Source organism: Oryctolagus cuniculus, chromosome 19 (assembly GCF_964237555.1).
Source record: "Oryctolagus cuniculus chromosome 19, mOryCun1.1, whole genome shotgun sequence".
Lineage (NCBI taxonomy): Eukaryota > Metazoa > Chordata > Mammalia > Lagomorpha > Leporidae > Oryctolagus > Oryctolagus cuniculus.
Genome location: NC_091450.1, coordinates 56,089,284 through 56,114,049, shown reverse-complemented (window position 1 = coordinate 56,114,049; position 24,766 = coordinate 56,089,284). Strand labels below are relative to the sequence as shown.

Below are 24,766 nucleotides of genomic sequence, written 5' to 3'. Positions count from 1 at the left end.
AGCCTGGATCAGCAGTGCTAGGTTAAGCCTGTCATGTGGCAGGAGGTTGTGCCACATGGATTCCCCAGTTCTGGTCATTGCAAGGGTAGGCAAAGTACGGGGACCTCAGGTAGTTGTATTTCAATTGTGAGGGCACACATTGCACTCATATTAATCCAAAATGGAAATGTTCAAAGGTCAATACAAAATATAATTGTAGAGTAGGAAAAGGAGGATGGAGGATGGAGGGTGGCAGTGACCTGGGACATTGTCCAGAGAGTGACAGAGGGAACCGGGACATCTGAGCCCATGATGTATCTCCTGCACATCTGCCCTTTCCTCTTGATCCCAGGAGAGACCACAGGCCCCACTACTAGGGGATTCTTATTCCTCAGGGGGTTGGGAACCCTGACCCCGAGACTTGCTAATCTAGGAGGGTGCCATTGTGACTGCGCTCCATGATGTCATCATTGCCAAGCACTGCTCCTTCCATATTCTACAGCAGTTAGAGGCCACTCCTGTGTCAAGTGACCGGCTGAGCTGGAGTTTGTTTTCTAGGCAGCAAGCAAGTTCAGGACACGGGGATGGATTCAGGTCCAGGTGAGTGGGACTTGCTCTCTTCATGTCATGATGATTTGGGGACAGGTTGTCCCAGCTGTGTGGGCCTGGCCTCTCTTGGCTACTGCAAAGGGCCATGCTGCCTGAGAGTGTCTCTCTCTCTCTTTCTAGCATGTTTTCCAGCTTAAAAACATGAAAAATTTGATTCTCTGAATACTCACAATGGAGATGTAGAACCTGAAATTAACTATGCCACTTTCAACTAATCTGAGAAAATTAAATGCTTATGTATAGCATTAACAAAATATGTGTAATATTGTACACTCCAAATAACAAAATACTGATTTTAAAAAAGGTGAAGTACATCTAAAGAACTGGAAACTGTATTGTGCCTGCAGATTACAGGATAAATGTAATAAAGGTGCTGGTTTCCCCAAATTAGTAAATAACTCTAATGCTATTCCATCATTATCCCAGCAAGATTTTGTAGGTCTAGGTGAACTTATTCTAAAATTCATACGGAGAGTTAAGACAGTCTTGGGAGAGTGGGAAGAACAAAGTGGGAAGATTCACTGCAGTCAATGTCAAGTCTCACTATGTAGATACAGTAATCAAGAATTTGTGACACTGGGGAAAGGACAGACTTAGACAAACAGAACAGAGAACCCAAATAGACCACACAAATATACTCAACTGAATTTTTTTACTCAGTACCACAGGGAATTCAAAAAAGAAAGGATAACTTATTCAAAAAGTGGAGTTACCCTGCCTCTGTTACACATCAGAGTGCCTGTGTTTGATGCCCGGCTCTGCTCCTGACTCCAACTTCCTGCTACTGCAGACCCTGGGAGGCAACACCAAGGGCTCAAGTAATTGGGTTCCTGCCACCCACATGGGAGACCTGGAATGAGGCCCTGGCTCACTGCTCTAGCCTGGCCCTGCCCCATCTGTTGCAAGGATTTCAGGAGTCTATCCGTGGATGGAACATATCTCTGTCTCTCCCTCCTGCGCTGTCACTCTGCTTTTCAAATCAATATATAGATCTTTAAAATATCTTTTAAAGGAAAAATACAGGACTCCAAGATGAATTTTCTCAACAGTTGACCAATGCATAATTTGTGAGTTTATTTAATATTCTATGCAATATTTAGATGCATTTGCATTTCTGATCAACCCAGATCAATTCACATGTCAGATGAATGGAAAAAAAAAACATAAGAAATATATTGCATTCCATGGAACATTTGGGATATCATTACACTAAGGGGTCTTTCAATGTTTATGTAGCACGCAAATGGAACTGGGCATTTGCTATTATTGTTTCAGGTACTTCTGTTTTTTTCTTGGCTAAATCTGGCAGCCCTATCAGGCTAAACTTGGAAGTAGGGCCTTCTCTATACCAATTTCACCTATGGCAAGTGTCAGACTGTCTTTTTTCCTCTCTGTAAAGTGGGGGTGATGACTTTTATTTTGCAAGGCTGCAAGCTTCCCAAATCACACAGCTCCACTAACTGTTGTTGGTGGTGAATGCTTAGCAATCAACATGCATGTCTGGGGATGATGGGTGGATCACTGAATCTTTTTTAAAAAAGATTATTTATTTAAAATGGAGAGAGAGGGAGAAAGAAGGAGATGAGGGGAGAGAGAGAGATAGAGTGAGAGAATGATCTTCCATTTGTTGGTTCACTCCTCAAATGGCTAAAACAGGGCTGTACTAGGTCTTGAGCCAGGAACTCCACTGGGGTTTTCCATGTGGGTGGTAGGGAGCCAAGCACTCAGGCCATACCTCACTTCTCTCCCAGATATACACCAGCTGGATCAGGCACAGACCATCAGAACTTGAACCAGTGCTCTGACATGGGATGCTGGCATCACAGGTGGTGCTTTAACGTGCTGCTTCACAACACAAGTCCCTAATTAAACACATCTTGCTTGTTACTGTATCCCTGGGTTAAAGCAAGTGAATACTAGCAATATTATGGGAAAATTTATTTTTCACTTAAATTTTGCATGTAGGCATTTATTTGAACAGCAGAGAGCCAGCAAGCTTTCATCTGATGGTTCACTCTCCAAATACCCACCACAACCAGGGCTCGGCCAGGCCAAAGCCAGGAGCCAACAACTCTGTTCAAGGATCCAATCACTTGAGCCATCACTGTTGGTTCCCAGGCTGTGTATTGGCAGGAAGCTGGAGTCAAGAGCCAGTTGCAGGACTTTACTCAAGCACTCCAGAGTGGGACATGGGCTTCTTAAATTCCAATTAAACACCTGCCCCACAGGTAAACCTAAATGGCCTGTGGAGTTGGCAGGGCCAGTGTGATCACACCCTGTGTGACATGACAAGTGATAGAAGTGGAGAAAGCAGCTCCAACATCCTGGCTTTGCCTTCACTTTAACCACCCAGCTGGCTTTTCCAGGCTCAACTGGGTGCTCATTTCCTCCACTAACTGAGCTGGGACATTTCCCAGATGCCTCCAGGCTGGTTTTAGAAGAGATGACAATGTAATCCTAGGTGTCATTGCCTGTGTCTGCGGTAACTGCTGAAATTCTAGGAATGAACTTTTGCCAACACCTGCTCAGTGTCAGGGTTTAGGCTTTTTATTATGTTATTCATTTATTATCATTATTATTATAAGAAAGAGAGACATAGATATCTTCCAACTGCTGGCTCAATCTCCAATGCCTGTAAGAGCCAGACCATGGCAGGCAACACCCAGGAGCCTGGAATTCTATCTGGGTCTCCCACATTGTTGAACCATCAACTGCTGCTTGCCAGGGTGTGCACTAGCAGGAACCTACAGTTGGAGGCAGAGCCAGGATTCAAACCAAGGGAAGAACACTCTCAGGCTTATTAATATGAAAGATTTTTAAATAAGCATTTGGTGATAACATATGGCACCTCAAATTTCAATACCATATGTGGCATCCCAGATGGTGCTTCTGGGGAACTTAAAAGGGCCACATTTTGATATAATTTTAGGGGGTTATTTCCAGTATCAGCAGCACCTGAGCTGCAGCAAGCCATCATGTGGTGCACACAGACTCACCATCCCATGGCACACAAGGCTCTGGAACACCCAGATGGAGGTACCCATGTCTGAAATGAGTACATGAGATCAATCACATTTCTTTTTTTTAAAATTTTATTTATTTATTTTGACAGGTAGAGTTACAGACAGAAAGAGAGAGACAGAGAGAAAGGTCTTCCTTCCTTGGTTCACTCCCCAAATGGCCACTACAGCTGCGCTGATCTGAAGCCAGGAGCCAAGTGATTCTTCGTCTTCCATGTGGGTACAGGAGACCAAGCACTTGGGCCATCCTCCACTGCCCTCCCAGGCCACAGCAGAGAGCTGGGCCTGGGACTAGAACCCAGCACCCATATAGGATGCTGGCGCCACAGGCGGAGGATTAACCAAGTGAGCCACGGCACTATCCCCAATCATGTTTCTTATATGCAGCTGCCAGCAACACACAACAGGCATCTGTCAGTGTAGGCCATCCCTTAAGAAGTCTCCTGGGGAGTCTGTGCAGGGAGATAGATAGCAGTGATACACCAATGGGTGAATCAGTGGACTCCTTTAGCAGTGCTAGTCCTTAAGTCTACTAGATGTTATTCTAATTCCCACATGGCAAACAGCAGATACTTTCTGCAGGTAAGCTTTATCTTTGCCTTTTTCATATGATCTTGTATGTAGAGAACACTCAAGATTCCTCAATAAAGCTGGTACAAAAACAATTCAGCGAAGCAGTACAATACAAAATAAACATAGAAAAAGCAGTTTTGTTTATATACAAAACTGAACAACCTTGAAGGGAAATATAGAGAACAGCTGGATTTGCAATAGCATCAACAGGGTTAATTACTTAGGAATAAACTTAACCGAAGAAATAAAATATTTAAACACCAAAAACTATAGTGTTAATGAAATGAATTAAAGATGACACAAATAAAAAGCATTTTAAGAAGTTAGTACCACACTAAATGATCTACATATTCAAAGCAATCCTTCTAAACACATCAACATTTCATTTTAGCAGAAAATGTTAAAAACAACTTAGAATTCATATAGAATGTAAGAGAACCCCAAACAACCAAAATAAGTTTGAAAATGAAGTACAAAGTTAGAGGTCTCACATTTCCTGAATTCAAAACTCTCTACAAATCAACAGCAATCAAAATAGGATGATACTGACATAACATCAGATACACAGACTAGAGGCATAGAATAAAGAGAGAACTGGTGGGCATTCAGTCTAGCAGTTAAGATGCTGGTTAAGATTCCCACAATTAAATCTCAGCCTGGGCTCCTGACTCCAGCTCCCTGCCAATGCACACCCCTGGAGACAGTGGTGATAGCTCAAATAATTGGGTTCCTGCCACCAACACTGGGAATGTGGATTCTGTTTCTGGGGGCATGGTATTGTGCAAGCTCAGATTTGGCCATTGTAGGCATCTGGGCAGTAAGCATGCATGTAGGAGCTCTCAGTCCCCACCTCTCAAATTAAAAAATTTAAAATTTAAAAATTCAGTTAATATTATACTCACTAGTAAAATTAAGGAAAGTCAAGATATGATAACCCCATAAATACAAGTTTTGTGTTTTTTTTTTTTTCTAAATCTATCTTATAGTAAAACCCTAAACAAATTAGGAATTGAAGAGAACTTCTGTCAGGGAAAGGCCACCCATGGAAAAATCTACAAATGCTGGGGCTGGGAACAAGAAACAAATACTTTTACCACTTCTATTCAACCTGGTAATGGAAAACTTTACTAAATAAATCATGAAAAGAAAAAGAAAAAGTCTTCAGATTTCAAATGGAAACAGTAAAATCGCTTTGCATTGTTCAAGACATAATCCTGCATATAAAAGAAATACTGATGAATTTACTATATATTCAAAGTAAAATTCAGTAATCTTTCAGGGCATAGAACAGATGTAAAAGTATCAATTGTATTTCTGTGCAACAATGAATATTCTGAAAAAACAGCAGCATTCAAAATGGCATCAGAAGGAAGAAAAATACAAATAAAAATTTTAAGAATACCCTAATACTACACAAAAAATACAAAATACAATGGAGATAAACAATGTTCAAGTCACTTAATGAATTAAATTATGCATTTTTCCAGTAACCATGTAAAAATATGCTTACTATTAGTCATTAGGAAATCACAAATCAAAACCTCAAGAAGATACCACTTCCCAGCCAGTAAAATGACTATGGCTCAGCAAGAGATGAATGCTGACAGATCTGACTGAGGATCATGAGAGCTTCACGCAATTCCACTACAATGGTGCAGACACTTTGAAAAACAGTTGAAGTAGTTTCTCAGAGTGTTTTAGATGAAGTTACTGTTATTGATCTGCAGTTCCACTTGCAGTTATGCCCCTAAAATATAAAATGACATGAACACAAAGGCCCACCCCGGCACTATTCATGAAAGCCAAATGGGAAAACATCAAATGTCTATGTGAAAGGAAAAAAATTGAGTTGTGTATCTTCACAATTTACTCTATGTGGCAGTCAAAAATGAAGTTAAGAAAAAACATGTCACTGAAGAAACAAACTAAAAGAAACACATAAAGAAATCAGAATCAGGGGCCCGTGCTATGGCATAGCAGGTAAAGCCACTGACTGCAGTGCCAGCATCCCATATGGGAGCCAGTTCAAGTCCTGGCTGTTCCACTTCCTATCCAGCTCTCTGCTATGGCCTAGGAAAGCAGTAGAAGAAGGCCCAAGTCCTTGAGCCCTTGCACTCGCGTGTGAGACCTGGAAGAAACTCCTGGCTCCTGGCTTCGGATCAGTGCAGCTACAACTGTGTGGCCAACTAGGGAGTAAACCAGTGGATGGAAGACCTTTCTCTCTACCTCTCCTTCTCTCTCTGTGTAACTCTGACTTTCAAATAAAATAAATAAATCTTTTAAAAAAAGAAATCAGAATCAAAAGACTAAACACTGTTCTACCGTAGGAATCCAATTATACAGACATGTAAGAAAAGGCAAATATCTTAAGAAAAGTTTAAATCAACAGTTGTCTCTGTTGGTGGAGAATGAGGAATTGCATAAAATATCTTTTCATCAATGCAAATATGCTGATTTTGTTCTGTGGTGATCACATAACTCTCCAAAGCATGAAATAAACATTAAAACATGTGACAATTACAGCTGGGCAGACACTCCCGGGTACATCATTTCTGAGAGGAGCCTGAAAACTGCTAATTTATTGTGGATGACTATAGTTGATATTTTTAAATTTGATTACTCTTTATTGTCCTGGCATATATTCTTCCTTTCTAACTCCACTGTGTTTTTGTGAACATTAAGCCTTTAAGTATAAGATAAATTAAAAATATGTTCTCTTCAAAATAAAATAATAGCAAATTTAAAAAGAATGAAAATTCATGACTTTTTAAGATTCTTGGTGTGTATGTTAAGAATTGTGTACACATCAAAATGTGTATTGATTCTCAACACCAGTAAAATCTCAATTTTTAAAAAATAGTCTATCATTTGATTTCACATTTTTGCATTGCTCTAATTCCATTTTTCTTAACTGAAGGCAACAATAAAATAAACCATGGTAGCCTTTCCACTCATCTTGGTAAGACCAATTACTTCCAGATTATGTTTGTCTCAATATTAATGAAATGTTTCTAAATACTGCAATATTAGTTGTGATAGTAAACATTTTAACATCTCTTAATTTTATACACCAAATAAAATGTTGGTATTTTCATTTTTTTGTTAACAAATAATATTTATGGGCTACAGTGTGGCATTTCAATCCATGTATACAAATTGAACTGATCAAATGCACATTTATCTTGTGACACTATTTTATGGTTGGAACCCTGAGCTCTTTTCTTCCATTTTCTCATAAAATACATAATAGATTCTGTGAACAATAGTCACCCAATCGTATTGTGTGACACCAGGAAATCTAATTGATCTAACTGATCGGGCACCAATTGTCCATAACATTTTCCCACAGTTTCAAAGGTGAAATATATATATATATATATATATATATATATATATATATATAATGTTTCCATGGGTTTATTAAGAATCTCATTCTGTCGTACTTGGCTCAGTGCTCTTAGACTACATTTGTTGTCTTTGTAAACTAATAAAATATAGGCCATTATCTTCCAAAGTTCAGCAATAACCACTGCTGTGGAAGATAGATAATGTGGTCCCTCCTCTTTTAGAATCAAACTAGTATTCTGAAAGACCAAAATTCCCAAGAAAGGGTGTTTCAGGTTGGCAGACATTGTTTATCTTCATTTGCCTCCTGCTCAGCTCCTCCAGCTGTGTGCATGGGGGGGGCTGCGGCTCAGCAACGCGGGGTGACCCAGGCTGCTGAATTGACTGGGTCAGTGGCGATTGCTGACCTGCAGTGCCGCCAGCTCCTGGCATGGTTCAAGTAGCTGAATTTCTTGATCAAGCTATTAATAAAGCCATTCTCCCATTAAACATTTACTGACAACATAATGTGTTCTAAGTAGTAAGTTAGGCTCTGGAGATTTGATAACAAATGTGAGATTAGGAAGGACAAAGGGAGAAAACTTGACTACTTTTGTAGGAAATTGACAGGAACAGCCTTGAGGATGCTAAGACCTCAGGGAGCTGTCTGTTTCCACCTCCCTCACCTCCTCCTCCTGTCTAGAGCAGGTGGAACAGGAGGTTGGAATCAAATCTGCTGTTCACTACCACCTCTTCCTCATCCCTGTATGCTGGTTTATCTCCAACAGGCTCCCAGGAAATGTCCCATAGTTATGTGACACCTGACTGGGGCCAGAGGGATAGTGAGTGTGGAACTTGCCAGCTCCATGGCAGTTGTATGGGCTGACATGGCAGCATGGGATCCCACTGCAAGAACACCCCCAAGCCCAGGGACCCAACGCCCACACCTCTAGAGTCATCAGACTCTGTGCACAGAGATGGAAATCTGCCTAGAACCTTTTGTAGACACACTGCATCATGGGTCTAATCCAATGTATATGAAAACAGGAAATAGAGGAGTTTAAAATGCCTTGGCAATTGGGAGAGCATAATGTCCTTAGCTAAGATCTGAGTTCACATAAGGCATTAGGGGCAAGGTTCATAACTCCATCAGTCAGTGTCCATGTCCCATTGTGGTCTGATCAATTTGTCATCATTTTCTGTGGGGTAAAGCCCATGGCACTGACCTCTTACCCAGCCTGAGGAAGACCTAGGAGCAGAGAAGGGGCAGCTCTCCTGTGATTGATTTGAAGGAATGTTGTACACTTACTCATCCCTGCTCTGGGGTTCATTTAAAACTAGGTCACATTGGTCATGAGCCCCGTAAGAGCCCGTCTACACCTGCCACCCCATGATGGGATGGGAAGTGGACCAATATGGAGAGTGCCCAGTGCACAAGAGCGAGTGTGCTCCATATGTGGCTCACAGACCCACTGAGGGTGAGGATGTCACCTGCACAGAATGTTGGCACAGGCCAGACCTCTGTGATGTCTTCCTGCATAGCAGTTATTAGGCCTTGCTGCCAGCACAGTGGCACAGGGACAGGTGCCGAGGGCAGGGACAGGGCAGGGAGAGCAGTTGGTGGGGAGAGGGCCTGGGGAGCAAGGGAGTGGTGGACATGGGTGAGGGAAGGGAGAAGGCAGGATGGGGGTATGGGCACGGGCAAGGGTAACAGAGGGTGTGGACAAGCTGAGGGTGGGCCAAGGGAGGGTGAGGGAGGGTGTGGGTGGGCTGAGGGAGGGCATGGGAGGGTGCAGGTGGGCCGAGGGTGGGCCAAACGAGGGTCAGGGTGGGCCGAGGGTGGGTGAGAGAAGGCAAGGGAGGGTGAGGTGGGCTGAGCATGGAATGGGAAGGGAGAAGGGGAGCCCGGTGTGATGGTGGTGGCAGGCATGGAATGGGGCACTGGATCCAGGGCAATGGGGAGAGCAGTAGAAGCAGAGACTTTTGGGGGGGCAATGGAGGAGCTCCCTGTGGCATTCCTGCTATATCCCGGGTGTTGGGGGGAGTGTGCTGGGTATTTCTCAGCCTGACCTGGCCTTCTCTCCCTTGTTATGTGGCAAGGGTTTGGATCACTGGAACCAGATCCAACTCATTGCCTGTGTTTATAAAGTTTCCACATTTGCCCAAAAATTACCATGTGATGTATAATTTTTAACAAAGATTTATGTATTGGAAATGCAAATGAGGGAAAGAGGGGGTGAGAGAGAGGTCTTCCTTCCTCTGGTTCACTTCCCATGGGGCCACAACCATCAGGTATGGTCCAGGATGGAGCCTGGAGTAGGGAACTCCTACTGCTCTGCTTAGTGGGTGGTAGGGGCCTAAGTACTTGTGCCTGGATCTGCTATTTTCCTTGGTACATGAGCAGGAGACTGGATGGGAAGTGGAGCAGCTGGAACTTGAAATAGTGCTGCAATATGGGAGCTCAGCTTGAGCAGAAGCCCCACAAAGGCCAGCTCCCTTGTGAAGTGTCATTTTGTCTCACAGTTACCACACCCTATGCATTGATGGTGGAGTTCCATCTGCTAGGTCATGTGTACACCACGCTGGGTTTTACTGCCTGAGATGGTGTTGCGCAGCCATGCAGGCAAACCTAAAATTTGGGACCTCCCCTTGCCAGCTGAGGGAGGCCTGGCTTTGAGTGGAGAGCTTCACTGAAGAGGGTCAACTCACCTCTTGGGACTTGAGATGGGAGGGGAGGTCCTGATCTCAGCCATATCATAGGCTGTGTCCAGTGCTGAAGGAGGTATGAATGTCTGGCTTTCCCTGGCAATGTGTCTGATAGCTATGAAACAAAAAAAAATCAACAATCTTTATGGCCTCTGGGAATCAGCCAAAAACAAACCAACCAATGAGAAAACAGACAGAACTAATTGATCGAGAAATGGTGACCACCCGGGAAAGAAGAGTGGGAGAAGCTGGTGTGCTGGCCTGGAGCTGTGTCACTTTCCTCCCCACCCTGAGCTTACAGTGCTCCCAGGGTGGGTGAGGCTGTGAAAACCAGCAGCCCTGTTGGACCTGGTGTGGAGTGGAAGGAGAGGAACCCATGCTTATGTTCTCACCAGTAAATAGAAGAAATGTAGGATATAAATGGAGATCAGCAGCTCTGCTGGCCTGAGGTTGAAGGTCCTTTTGGGATAGGGGTGCACCAGTGAACCAAACAATTTTTACTTTTATGATATATTTATTTATTTGAAAGTCCAAAGTAAGGGAGAGAGGAAGAGAAAGAGAGATCTACCCACTGGGTTACTCCCCAGATGGCTGTCACAATCAACAATGGCCAGGCTGATGCCAGGAGCAGGAGCTTCTTCCAAGTCTCTCATGAGAGTATCTGGGGCCCAAGTACTTGGGCCATCTTCCACTGATTTTCTCAGGCCATTAGTAGGGGGCTGGATCAGAGGTGCTACAGCCAGGAAACAAATCAGCAACCATATGGGACGCTGGCATCACAAGCAGCCACTCAACCTTCTACACTACAATGCCAGGCCCCAAATTATTTTTATTCATTGATCTGAAAGACAGGGACACACAATAGGCAGATGGGGAGAATTTTCACCCTTGGTTTAACTCTCTAAGTAAGTACAACTCCCATAGCTGGGCCAAGCTGAAGCCAGGAGCCAGGAATTCAACCTGGGTCCATGTGGGTGGCAAGGACCCAACAACCTAAGCTGCTGCCTCCCAGGGTGCATATTAGCAGGAAGCTGGACCTGGAAGTGGAGCTGGGACTTGATCTCAGGCACTCTGATATGGGATGTAGGTGTCCCAGTGGTGTCAGTGCTGGACCAAACACAGGCATTCCCCAAAGAGAAGTTTATCAAGGAAACAGCCAGAGATGGGCAGTAGATGTTTTTTATTTTAATTTACATTTAGTTTTAAGATTTAACTTTTTTTTGCATTTGATTTCATTCACCTTATATATAGATATGCACATCTTTTCTTGAAATGAGGGCTATTAATATCACAAAATGGGGGATTCATGACAATGATCAATGCGTGGGAAGGGTGTAATTCAGTTAAGCAATATTTATAACTATATATCAAATAATACGATTCTCTACAATTTTTCAAAAGGATTTTTTTGAAAGTGAGTTACTGAACAAGGGAGAGACACAGATGGATGGAGGAATGGAGGGAGTGAAGGGCAGAGAGAGTGAGTGCTTTCACCTACTGGTTCACTACCCAGATGGCTGAAGTTGCTGTGGCTGTGCTACACCAACTAGGGGCCAGGAGCTTCATTCAGATCTCCTACGTGGGTGGCAGGGCCTCAAGCACTTGGTCTATCTTCCACTGCTTTCTCAGGCCATTCCCAAAGAGTTTGATCAGTAGTGCAGCAGCCAGGACTGAAACTGGTGGCCATATGGAATGGGCTTTGGATGTGTTAGCTTTACTTGTTATGTCACAATGCTGGCCCAATCCACACAATTTTAAATATTTTTATTTATTTGAAAGGCAGAGTGACATTTAGTGACAGATTCATACCAAGAGATACATCTTCCCTCTCTACTGGTTCAGTGCCCACATGGCCATACCAGCTAGGGCTGGGCCAAGCTGCAGCCAGAGCCTGGAACTCCATCCAGGTCTCCCCTACATACATTAGCAGGAAGCTGGATCAGAAGTGGAGCAGTGAAACTTGAACCAGGGCTGTAATATGGCATGCTGGTGTCACAGGTGGTGGTTTAACATGCTGTACCAAAATGCCAGTCCCCATCTGCACATTTATTTTCCTCTCTGTATATTAACTTCCACAAATAATACAAAGCCTGAGATATTTTTCTTTGTGGGTTTGGGTTAACTCACTTAGCAGATGAAATCTATTCCATCCATTTTGTTACAAATGTCAGGATTTCATTCCTTTTTTAATGCCTGACTTAAGTATTTGATTTGCTGATCTTATGTATTTTTTTGTTTCAATATTGGTATTTTTAAATTTTAATATTCCTTTCCTCCTACTCATTTTGGGTTTGATTTGTTGTTGCTCTGAGCTGCATTGATATCTCATTTATTTGGTGCCTTCTGATTTTTTGATGTATGCTATAAACTTCCTTCTTAACACTGCTTATGCCATATCCTATAATTTTTGGTATGTTATATTGATGTCTTCATTTGTTTCCTAAGTTTTTTGACTAGTTTTCTGTCTAGTTAATATGTTCACTGATGAACATGGGGTGTTGAAGTTCTTGTTACTATTGTATTAGAGTCTATGTCTCCCCTTAGATCCATACACATTTATTTTGAATTGCCTGTTGCCATGGCATTGGGTGCATATATATTTATTATAGTCACATCTTCTTATTGAATTAATCCCTTAATCATTACAGTTTCTTTCTTTGTCTCTTTTAACAGTTTTCGTGTTAAAGTCAATTTGGTTTGCTATTAGGATGGTTATCCATGCTTGTTTTTGCTTTCTGTTAGTTTGGACATTTTTCCATCCTTTCATTTTCATCCATCTGTATCTTTGTTGGTGAGATGTGTTTCTTGTAAGCACCAAATGATGGGTCTTGCTTTTTAATCCATTCAACCACCCTGTATCTTTTAGTTGAAGCGTTTAGGCCATTTACATTCAAGGTGACTATTCACGAGTAACTACTTGTCCATCATTTTCCTATAAATATTCCTACTTTTTGTTTGCATTTCCTTTGTACTTTTACTGGGAGATTTTCTGCCTTCACAGTCTTTCACAGTGATGACTATATTTCCATGCTTCTGTGTGTAGCACATCCTTAAGCATCATTGTAAGGCTGAATGGTGACAAATTCTTTCAATTTTGATTTGTTATTTTTAAGCATTTGTGGAAAAATACTTGTTGGTTTTTGCTCTGATGGTTTTTATCTTTGAATTATGCCTCTGTGGCTTAGTGGGGGTATTTGCTCTTTCAGTGAAACCCCAGAGGCATGTGCCGAGTGTGGCCAGGGAGCTCTGGTCACTGCTGCAGGATGGGTCCATATTCATGATGATATCCAAATTGGGCGAGGTAGATCTCTTTTTAGCAGAAAGGTCACCTCTGTTGATGTAATCACACCCTCACCTCCTCTCTTCCAAGTGAGCAATTTGAAAACCTAGGTTTTAGTTCACAGTGGGTGAAAATTTTATCCACATTGCCATATGAACCACACAAAGGATCTGTGCAGTTCTCATTATGAACACAAATCCCATTGCAATCCCACCCCAGGCAATCAGGGAGCTCTGAGCATATGGAATCACATACAATAATTGTCCAGAGATCTAGCTACACCTTGAGCTCTCTTGTGCAGTCACAGAATTGCCACAGTCTCAGCACACTACTCCTGCCATCATGGGGTCCAGAGGACCCACCCTTCCCTGGTAAACTGTCATGACTGCAGAAAGTCAAAGATGTTTCCAGAGCCAGCTGCCTGTGGGTATTCTGCCCAGGAGGCTTGAGCCCCAGAGCCTGTGATATGTTGAACAAATGGGGGCCACTCATATTGCTGCTTGCATGCTCATCCCCCTATCAATCCTCCCAGCCAGACTTAAAGTCAGTGGAGAACTTGCTTCTCCCCTCTGCTATAATCTCTGCATTACAGCTGTGCACAAGAGTGCCAACCAACTGTTGCCTTCTCTCCACTGGTTGCTGATTGTGTGCACCTGAATTGTTGCCATCGGTACTGCTGACATGATAGTGTTGTCCCAGCTGGCTGCTGGGCTCAAGTGCAAGAGCTTTCACAACTGCTGCTTTTGCCCAAAATGGCACTGCCCTCTCTCAGCTGGTTGCCTGGTGCCATTGTGGGTGAGATGAGGAGAGAAAAACATGCTCCTTTTTTTCCCTCACTGGGTTGGTGGGTACACTATCCACCCATCTGCAGTCACAGAACAAAAATCAAGGTCATGGCAATGGTGAGCTTCCCTACAGATATACTCTGACAAATCCAATGTCCTCCATACCCTCTGTTCAGCTCCCAGCTGACAATCCCTCTCCAAGCCTGTGGTTAGACACAGGTGTGTGTCTCTACTGTGGAAATAGCAAATTGTGGTTCAGATGGATTAAGTGCCTGCCTGCAGTTACACAAAGAGATCTGGGAAGTGAACTCCACTCACCAAAGGTTGGCATTTGTGATTTCTATGTGCATTGATCTGATATCTCATATCTGAACCTAACAATGGGGTTTGACTCTCCCAATATGCTACACATAACTGACAAAATCATAAATTTGTCATTTGTGGGGCTTGCATTTGACCTGGTCATGTAGACACCAGTCAGGATTCCAGCATCCCAGATTGGAGTGTCTGCGTTTGAGTCCTGAGTCTGCTCTTGATTCCATCTTCCCACTAATGCATACCCTGGGATGCAGCAGGTGATGGCTCAGTAGTTGTGTTTTTCTCACCCAGCAGGGTGACCTAGATTACATTCCTGGCTCCTGGCTCCTGTCTTCAGTCCCTGACCAACCCTTGGCTGTTTTAGGCATTTGAGAATGAACCAGTGGGTGGAGTATCTGCCTGTCTTTAGCTCTGTCTCTGTCTTCATGTCTCTTTGCCTCAGAAATAAAATAATTTAAAAACAAAGATCAGGAGGAATAAAACCCAATGTGCCATATGGCTTTTAGTCATGTCATCAAGTTCTCTCTGTGCAGGAACTCTTGAGAAAATGGTGGGAAAAATATCAAAAGACATTTGCAGTCAGCGCACAAGGAGAGCTGAGCACTGAGAAGAGTTGTCATGATGGAATGAAGGCAGCAGGCCTTGTTGGCAGGACAATGAGTGTGTGTGGGGGGATGGGGTCCTTCCTAGCCCAGATAGGTTCTGGACTCCAAAATGCCTGCTGTGCAGTACCTGCAGGGTCTACTCCAGGCACTTCCATTCCCTTCTCACACCCACTTGTTGGTTGTCTGCTGCTACCTGAATGCACTTTAGCTGAACTGCAGGTTGTAGGCCCATGAGCCAACCAGGTCCATGTCCAAGTATCTACTAGGTTGTGCCCTGCCTGGCAGCTCCAAGGAGATTCCAGTTTTCAGCTGATGCTGAGTGTGGGCAAACTGTGTCCCATGTACCTACAGGACTGAGGCTCCAGTCCCCTTCCACTGCCCCTCCTGCCACATCACTTCCAGGTGATAACAATGGGCCCACAAGCAGAACCCTGGAAAACCTCCCACCTTCACACCTGTGAAGTCTTTTGTCAACTGTCATGGAACCACCTAGAAGCCACAGAGGGATTCAGGGCCTGGTCTTGGGGACAGGGATTTTCATACCCACTTGGCAAGGAGACATTCTCTAAATGAGTTGAATAGACTCTCTGGAAACATGACAGGCAGTTGAACTGGGCCCTGGACACAGCCCTCTGCAAGGGAAGCCATGACCTCAAAGTAGAAAGATAAGGACAAAATGGTGGGAATGATTGTAACTTAGGCATGTGTGTTTTCATTTCAAAAGGCACTTCAAGTATCCAGCCCAACACTTGTGCCATAAACCAATGATTCAAATGTTTGGAAATTTCAGTGGAATGATAGGTCCTGAAAGCTCCCAGGACAGAACAAACCCACAGGGAAGAATTGAACCATCATGGGTTTCTCATGGAACACACAATGCTCAGCCTTTGCAGCTGGTTCCAAAGTTCTAGAAGGAATCAGCATTCAGCCCAGAACTCCAGGCACAGCTGCTGCTAGCAGGCAAGGGAGTTTATCACCAAGACGATGGTGTTTGTACACATTCCTACTCTAAATGACATGGAGAATGGTGACTGAGGGTTCCTGGTTGACCGAACTTCCTAGGACAGTCATAGTACTAGATTCTTGTGTGTTACCTGCTGGCGTGGGTACAAAGAGGATTACAACTGGGAGGAGACCAGGTACGGAAGGGTGTGGTGCCTTTTTGCTTTTCATTACTTCCTATTCACTGCCACCTACTTCCCATTCTAGCACACTACAGCAAGTAGGGTTGTGATCCTTAGACAGATGTGCATTCAAATTACATCAATGACTTCCTGTGACTTTACATTACTTTTTTTTTAATTTTTTTTTTATTTTTGACAGGCAGAGTGGACAGTGAGAGAGACAGAGAGAAAGGTCTTCCTTTTGCCATTGGTTCACCCTCCAATGGCTGCCGCAGCTGGCGCGCTGCGGCCGGCTCACCGTGCTGATCCGATGGCAGGAGCCAGGTGCTTCTCCTGGTCTCCCATGGGGTGCAGGGCCCAAGTACCTGGGCCATCCTCCACTGCACTCCCTGGCCACAGCAGAGAGCTGGACTGGAAGAGGGGCAACCAGGACAGAATCCGGTGCCCTGACTGGGACTAGAACCCGGTGTGCTGGCGCCGCAAGGCAGAGGATTAGCCTAGTGAGCTGCGGCGCCAGCCTACATTACTTCTTAAAATAAAAGTGAGTCTGCATGCTGTTTTAAGCTAGAAGTCACTTGGGATCACTTTTGCAAAATCTAAATCATTTAAACCAATGAGGTCCAAGGTGGCAGAATAGTGATACTCTGCCTTGTCAAACTCGTGGATCCAAAAGGCTTCCAAGGCCAAGGCAACTCATGTTAAGAGCTTTGGGTGATCACTGATATCATACCTAAGAGTCCTATTTGTTAAATAAATAACAAGAGTCACTGTGCATTAACTTCTCATGCAGGACCTCTGTCCCCAAAGAGTTGCATCATGAGACTTAATAGTAAAATGTATTATCAAGGATCACTTCCTTTTAGTGTATTAAATGGAGGATATTATTATGTCCTGTAAGTTATCGTTATGTCTAAGAGCTCCCAAAAGATGAAACATTCTTGGGTTCTTCTTTAAAGACAATTAAATTACTAAATGGATTGTTTCTCACTCTTTTTTTCCTGTCTTTTTCTTTCTTAGAATAAACAGGAGAAGGAGGATGAAGGGGGGAGAGTGAGTGGGAAGATTTACTATGTTCCTAATGTTGGATTTATGATATACAGAAATAACAAAAAATCATAACAAAGTCTATTAATATTAAAAACACGAAGTAATATTTTTTCTTTGCTTTTGATCTGTATTTCACAGTGAAGCTTAAGAGTCATTTGCCCTTATATTAAAATGGAGTTCTGTAAAAAAAATCCTGCTCAACCAGTGTGCAAAACGCACACAAAACAAAAAATGTTGCCACTTTATCTGCATGAAAAAAGAAAAACACTTCAGGTGAGTAGGTATCTAACTAAAGCACATAACAAAGTAACTTCAGTTCATATTTTTTCCAGAAGTTGCCTGGGTAGAAACTATTCTGAACATCACTCAAATATTCTTCCAGTGCTTAGTACCATGCTCAAGTATTGCTGTCAACACAGAGGACACCCGCACAATGACGTCAGCACAGTCGTGGTCACACTCTGGTACCTGCTCCATTAGGCCCTGCACAGTGAGCGCCTTGCCAGCAGCCGCGTCACTTTCTATTTGTAGGCTGGCCGCGTGGTGCTGCCGTTCACTTAGCGCCCCCAAGGATAATGAATGAAATTGAAATCGTTTTACCTTGACGGAGTGAAGCCGTCCTCCCTCCTGAGGTTTGGCCCCGTATCGCATATTTTTTCTAGGCGGCGCTCAAATAAGCCTCCAAAGTGCCCGCCACTGGACGCCATCTTGCCCGGAAGTAGGATAGATCAAGGCGTGCCAGGATTGGCTGGAGAATCGACAGCATCGGTCATCATTGCCTGAGAGCAAGGACTGAAGGGACGTGGTGCCGCCCCCTGGCAGCCCCGCAGAGAGGATGTGAGAGACTTGCTCCCGCCTCCCCGCCACAGGGCACCGATCGATCTTCTCCGTTGGAGTCAGACAACCGCTAGGGCGGCCATTTCCCAAGCGGCGGGGCCACACTGCAGTGTGAGGTTGCGATCGCCGCGCGGGGCGGGGGAGGCAGCCCGGCCATTCACCCTTGCTTGAGACTGCTTCCTCCGCTTGCCACGGCGCCTCGTGGCCCAGCCGCTGCGGGAGATGCGCCGGTCCCGGGAAACCTGGAGGGCGGCCTGGGGTGGGATGTGGCCGAGTCCCTCCGGGGTCTTGTGCGCAGTTGGGCGCCGGGCTGTGCAGCGGCCAGGCCGCGGCTCCCAGGAGGACAGGATGTTTCTCGGTGGTCTTTGCAGTCCACGCCAGGTCTGGGCCGGCCCTGTCTTTACTGTCCCATACCATACCTTCCCACTCTGATAAGGAAGAAATAAATACGGAGTGGATATTGCATTTGGTTGGCAGTTTAGAATCCTAAATCTATAGTCTTCAGAGCTCATGATATATGTTTCTAATCATGTTACTAAAATAATAAGTTTATATTTTACTTAACTATAATCTCGCTGTTGATAGGCTTTAAGACAGCCTTAAGATTTCACTGTTAGAAATTCTGCAGAAAATCTGGTGTGATCTTTCAGTCATGAATTTGGAATACCATGCTGACTTATTTACTTATCCAAGATTGTGTAAATTTATGGGCAACCTATTACCATTTTGAATTCTGAGATGGTTGAATCAATTTGTATGCGGTCATAGGAATATGAGGGCATTGGTTTCATCTGTGTCATCACCAGCACTGGCTGTTGGAAATGAAAATAAGTTTCTGAATGTTATGACAAATATGGATAAGAGAGATCTTCAATTCTGCAGAACTCATCTTGTATGTGTGGAGTACAATAATAGTTTTATATTTGTGTGGATTAAAAAAAAACAGGTTACAAACTTTTAAAACCTTTTTCCTTCTCATTTTTACATGAATCGAATCAAGCTCTGGAAGTAGCCTGCATTTGAGAGCTGGATGGAAGGCAGGCATTTTAGTGATCATGGTGAAAATGTGGCTGCAACTGACACAAGTTGGTCTAAACTGGGACTCCCAAATAGAGGCCCAGGTAAGCACACAAAGTGTAATGGGAATGAATTTCTTCTGATGTCACAATATAGCAAAGAAAGTGAAAAGTTCAGATTTTTTTAATTGAAGTGAGATGATACCCAACTTATATATTGTTATACCCAGACAAGGATATTCAAGTGATTAAGTCATTATCTTGTAGTTTACCATACTTCTTGGTTTATTTGTGTTCTATTTTTTTTTTTTTTACACACTGCTTAGGTTTACTAATTCTGTTTTTGTGAAATTCTTCTTCCTTTATGAATTGCTAGGTTTTACCATTATTGAACTTTATTTTCTAGCTTTCCATGGTCTTGACTAAAAATGCCAATTCCATAATGGGTTATTTTCCTATATTAGTCTTTCCTATTAATTTTTTAAAAGAGTTATTTTATTTATTTGAAATGAGGTGCTATGGAGAGAATGACAGACACAGAGAGAAATTTTCCATCTGCTGGTCATTTCTCAGATGGCTGCAACCAGAGCCAGGAGCTTCTTCTGGGTCCCCAATCTGTGCAGGAACCTAAGGATTTGTGCCAAATCTGCTGCTTTCCCAGGCACATTAGCAGAGACCTGGATTGGAAGTGGAGCAGTGAGGACTCCAACTAGTGCACATATGTGATGCTGGCATTACAGGCTGTGGCTTTACCTGGTATGCCACAATACTGGTTCCTTGCCTAGGAATTTAATGGGCATGATTGCAAGCCCCAAAGCTCAGGAATTGCGTCTGTTTTTAATTCTTTTTTGCCAATTGAATCCTTTAAACACATTTTAAACTATAGGAGTAACATGCATTTGTTATATTTTACACTTGAAAGCAAAAACTGGGATTTTCCCCTAACCCCATTCCCAGTCTTGGTGTGAATTTTTCCTGTTGTTTGGGGGTCTCACTAGACCCGTTGGATTTTAAGAAGAGATCAGAAAGAATGTTCTCAATGGTTTTCCCTACTAAATATATCCAAGAAGCCAGCGCCGTGGCTCACTAGGCTAATCCTCCACCTTGCGGCGCTGGCACACCGGGTTTTAGTCCCAGTCGGGGTGCCGGATTCTGTCCCGGTTGCCCCTCTTCCAGGCCAGCTCTCTGCTGTGGCCAGGGAGTGCAGTGGAGGATGGCCCAAGTGCTTGGGCCCTGCACCCCATGGGAGACCAGGATAAGTACCTGGCTCCTGCCATTGGATCAGCACGGTGTGCCGGCGGCAGCGCGCCAGCTGCGGTGGCCATTGGAGGGTGAACCAATGGCAAAAGGAAGACCTTTCTCTCTGTCTCTCTCTCTCACTGTCCACTCTGCTTGTCAAAAAAAAATATCGAAGTTTGCATCGAACATCTTTGTATATAAGATCCTCTTTTGTGGCAATGCCACTGGGATATCATTTCCCAAGGAGTCACGGTTAGGAACAGGAAGTGGACTGGCTAACCAAGGAGTCCTTGACTTCTTGCTGGGCAGAATCTTTGTGCTTTGTGCTTCCTCAGATTCATCCCGTTCACATATGGGACAAAGGAGACAGCAAGCAGAAGTTGTGCTGCTCCAAGGCAGTTAGGAAGGGCTGATTGCCTGGGGCATGGCTTTGGCTTTTAATCCTTAATCCCAGAAGGGCCTACAGAGGGGAGAGGATGAGATGGTGGGCCCCAGATTGTTGAGACACATGCATGTTTCATGTATCTTTAGATTACAATGGGGGTGCTTATTATCTAAATTATTGATTCTGATCTCAGCTCAATGTGTTCACTTTCCTGGAAGCAGCATGGTTTAAAAACTAACCGTTGGTGAACTTACAGAGGTAATATGTATTTGTGAGTTAGATCAAGCATGACTTTATAACTTTATCATTTTGTCTTGCATGCTCATACTTATTTTTTGAAAAAAAATTATTTATTTTTATGAAAGGCGGCAATACTGAGATAGAAGAGATGTATTTCCCTTATTATTTAGTTGATTGTGAAATAATTTTTCCCAGAATGCTAAGTATGTCAAGGGTAGCTAATAACAGATACATAATAAATATTGTCACACGAAAGACTACACATAAGATTATATAAGCACCGATTTTCTGAAGATACAGAAGTCTTTTAAAAATAGCTTCAGATTTTAAACTTTTGGAGCATTTCTCAAGCTTTGCTCCTATGTAGTGTCCTGTCAACAAATTGAGGTGAAGCTGCTCCTGGCCAATGAAACAAACTTCTTCTAGATACCAGTGTTTTCAGATGTTTCTTCTCTGAGTTTTGTTATATATTCTGAGTTGGTTTGAGTTATGAGAATAGTGAACAAACATGAGGAACACAGGTAAAAAATGAACTGGAATTGAAATTCATGATAAATAAGTAGATTCTGGCTGCTTTTGCCATACAAACAAAAAACCCTGGGTCTCTATGTTAGAGGATGAATATGTTAATTTGCTTGAATATATTAATTTTAACTATGTGTATCCTATGACATCATGTTATATCCCTTGAATGTACATAATAAACCCACAAAGGGAAGGGGCAGAATGTAAAGTGAGCTATGTGTTTGTTTATTATAGATGCTACACATTGCTTTCCTTAAACAACATCTTCTGGAACAAATTCAGAAAGTTTTCCCAAAAGCCATTTTTTCTGTTTCAGTCTGTCCACAAAAGTATATATTTATCCAAATTGCCAGGTACTGTTGTAAGATTTACCTTCATACACTCCAGCGTAGCACTGAGTCCAGAGCCTAGACAAACATGCAGTTAGACCTGTGTATTCTACACAGCTGCACTGATGCCAGCAGCCTCTTACAGAAGGCTCAACACTGATATCAGACTCCTGATTCAGCCAAGCACATGTTTAGCCAAAAAGAATACACTTTCAAAAGCAGATGCTATACATGGGGGAATTTCACAGTTTTGGAAGAGAACACAGGGAATGAGAGAAGGATATACTGTGGGAGTTTCTGAGTCTTATGAAACAGACTGTGAGATTTCAGTGGACTGTGAGAGCATCACTGTGACCTATGGAAAGCTAACTAAGCTACTTTCTCCTGAGCAGTGGCAAAATAAACCCAAGCAAAATGTCCTTTCACCTGAAAAAGAGAAGCCAATGTGAGAGCCACCAGATCAAAACCACATTGCCTCAGATTACAGTCAAGGAGTTGGGCAGACTCGTGTGCTGAATGTCATCTGGAATGGTCTTGAGGATTTGAACAATGCTCTAAAATTACACCAAAGTTGTAGAAGCTTGGGGCCAACACTGTAGCATAGTGGGTAAAGCCGCTGCCTGCAAGGCCGGCACCCCATATGGGCGCCAGTTTGTCTCAGCTGCTCCACTTCAGATCCAGCTCTCTGCTATGGCTTGGAAAGGCAGCAGAAGTTGGCTCAAGTCCTTGTGCCCCTGCACACATATGGGAGACCTAGAAGAAGCTCCTGGCTCCTGGCTTCAGATTGGCTCAGCTCCAGCCATTGTGGTCTATTGGAAGTGAACCAGTGGATAGAAGACCTCTCTCTCTCCTTCTATCTCTCCTTCTCTCTGTGTAATTCTGATGTTCAAATAAATAAATCTTAAAAAAAAATGTAGAAGCTCTCCAATTTGGTGAAGTTAGATTAGTATACATTTTAAGATTTTGGGGAAAGTTTATATAATATTCATGAATTAGAATAACATTTTTAAAAAAGGTTTTATTTATTTGACAGGTAGAGTTACAGACAGTGAGAGGAAGAGACAGAGAGAATGGTCTTCCTTCTGTTGGTTCATTCCGCAGATGGCTACAATGGCTGAGGTGCACCAATCCAAAGCCAGGAGCCAGGTGCTTCCTCCCAGTCTCCCATACAGGTGCAGAAGCCCAAGGCTTTGGACTATCTTCTAATGATTTTCCAGGCCATAGTAGAGAGCTGGATTGGAAGAGGGGCACCCAGGACTAGAACCAGGGCCCATACAGGATGCTGGTGACGCAGGTGGAGGATTAACATACTGTGCCATGGAGCTGGCCCCCTAGCATATATTTTTTTAACTTTTATTTAATGAATATAAATTTCCAAAGTACAGCTTATGGATTACAATGGCTTCCCCCCCATAACTTCCCTCCCACCCGCAACCCTCCCCTCTCCCAATCCCACTCCCTTTCCATTCACATCAAGATTCATTTTCGATTCTCTTTATATACAGAAGATCAGTTTAGCACACATTAAGTAAAGATTTCAACAGTTTGCTCCCACACAGAAACATAAAGTGAAAAATAATAGATGATTTTTTAAATGATGATGAAATCAGATCAGACCTATTGTCATGTTTAATCCCAGTGAGAGTCAAGTTGGGAATTGATAATTTCTTTTTTTTTTTACAGAAGATCAGTTTAGTATACATTAAGTAAAGATTTCAACCGTTTGCACGCCCATAGAAACACAAAGTGAAATATACTGTTTGAGTACTCGTTATAGCATTAAGTCTCAATGTACAGCACGCTAAGGACAGAGATCCTACATGAGGAGTAAGTGCACAGTGACTCCTGTTGTTGACTTTACAAATTGACACTCTTGTTTATGGCCTCAGTAATCTCCCCATGCTCCAGTCATGAGTTTCCAAGGCTATGGAAGCCCCTTGAGTTCTCCGACTCTTATCTTGTTTAGACAAGGTCATAGTCAAAGTGGAGGTTCTCTCCTCCCTTCAGAGAAAGGTACCTCCTTCTTTGAAGACCTGTTCTTTCCACGGGGATCTCACTCACAGAGATCTTTCATTTAGGTTTTGTTTTGCTTTTTTTGTTTTTTGTTTTTGTTTTTGTTTTTTTGCCAGAGTGTCTTGGCTTTCCATGCCTGAAATACTCTCATGGGCTTTTCAGCCAGATCAGAATGGCTTTAGGGCTGATTCTGAGGCCAGAGTGCTGTTTAGGACATCTGCCATTCTATGAGTCTGCTGTGTATCTTGCTTCCCATGTTGGATCACTCTCCCCTTTATTTATTCTATCGGTTAGTGTTAGCAGGTACTAGACTTGTTTATGTGCTCCCTTTGACTCTTAGTCCTTTCATTATGATCAATTGTGAACTGAAATTGATCATTTGGACTAGTGAGATGGCATTGGTACATTCCACCTTGATGGGATTGAATTGGAATCCCCTGGTATGTTTCTAACTCTACCATTTGGGGCAGGTCAGCCTGAGCATGTCCCAAATTGTACATCTCTTCCCTCTCTTATTCCCACTCTTATGTTTAACAGGGATCACATTTCAGTTAATTTTCAACACTTAAGAATAACTATGTATTAATTACGGAACTAAACCAGTAGTATTAAGTAGAACAGACAAAAAAAATTACTAAGAGGGATAATGAATTAAGTTGTTCATTAACAGGGCTATGCTGATCAAGTCACCGTTTCTCATAGTGTCCATTTCATTTCAACAGGTTTCCTTTTTGGTGTTCAGTCAGTTGTCACCAATCAGGGAGAACATATGGTATTTGTCCCTTTGGGACTGGCTAACTTCACTCAGCATG

The 24,766-nt window shown here is 43.1% G+C and overlaps 1 protein-coding gene across 16 annotated transcripts in view; it reads left to right on the top strand.

Moving 5' to 3' along the window:
* The first annotated feature begins 244 nt into the window (after positions 1–244).
* LOC127489171 (uncharacterized) overlaps positions 245–24,766 on the top strand; it is an 83,792-nt gene continuing 59,270 nt past the window's right edge. For 5 of the 16 annotated variants that reach the window (XM_070063833.1, XM_070063844.1, XM_070063831.1 and 2 more), the window contains exons 1-2: positions 18,237–18,588; positions 19,208–19,328. The gene's annotated coding sequence lies outside the window, so the exon portion shown is untranslated. The other 11 variants (XM_070063839.1, XM_070063834.1, XM_070063843.1 and 8 more) reach the window with 7 other exon arrangements.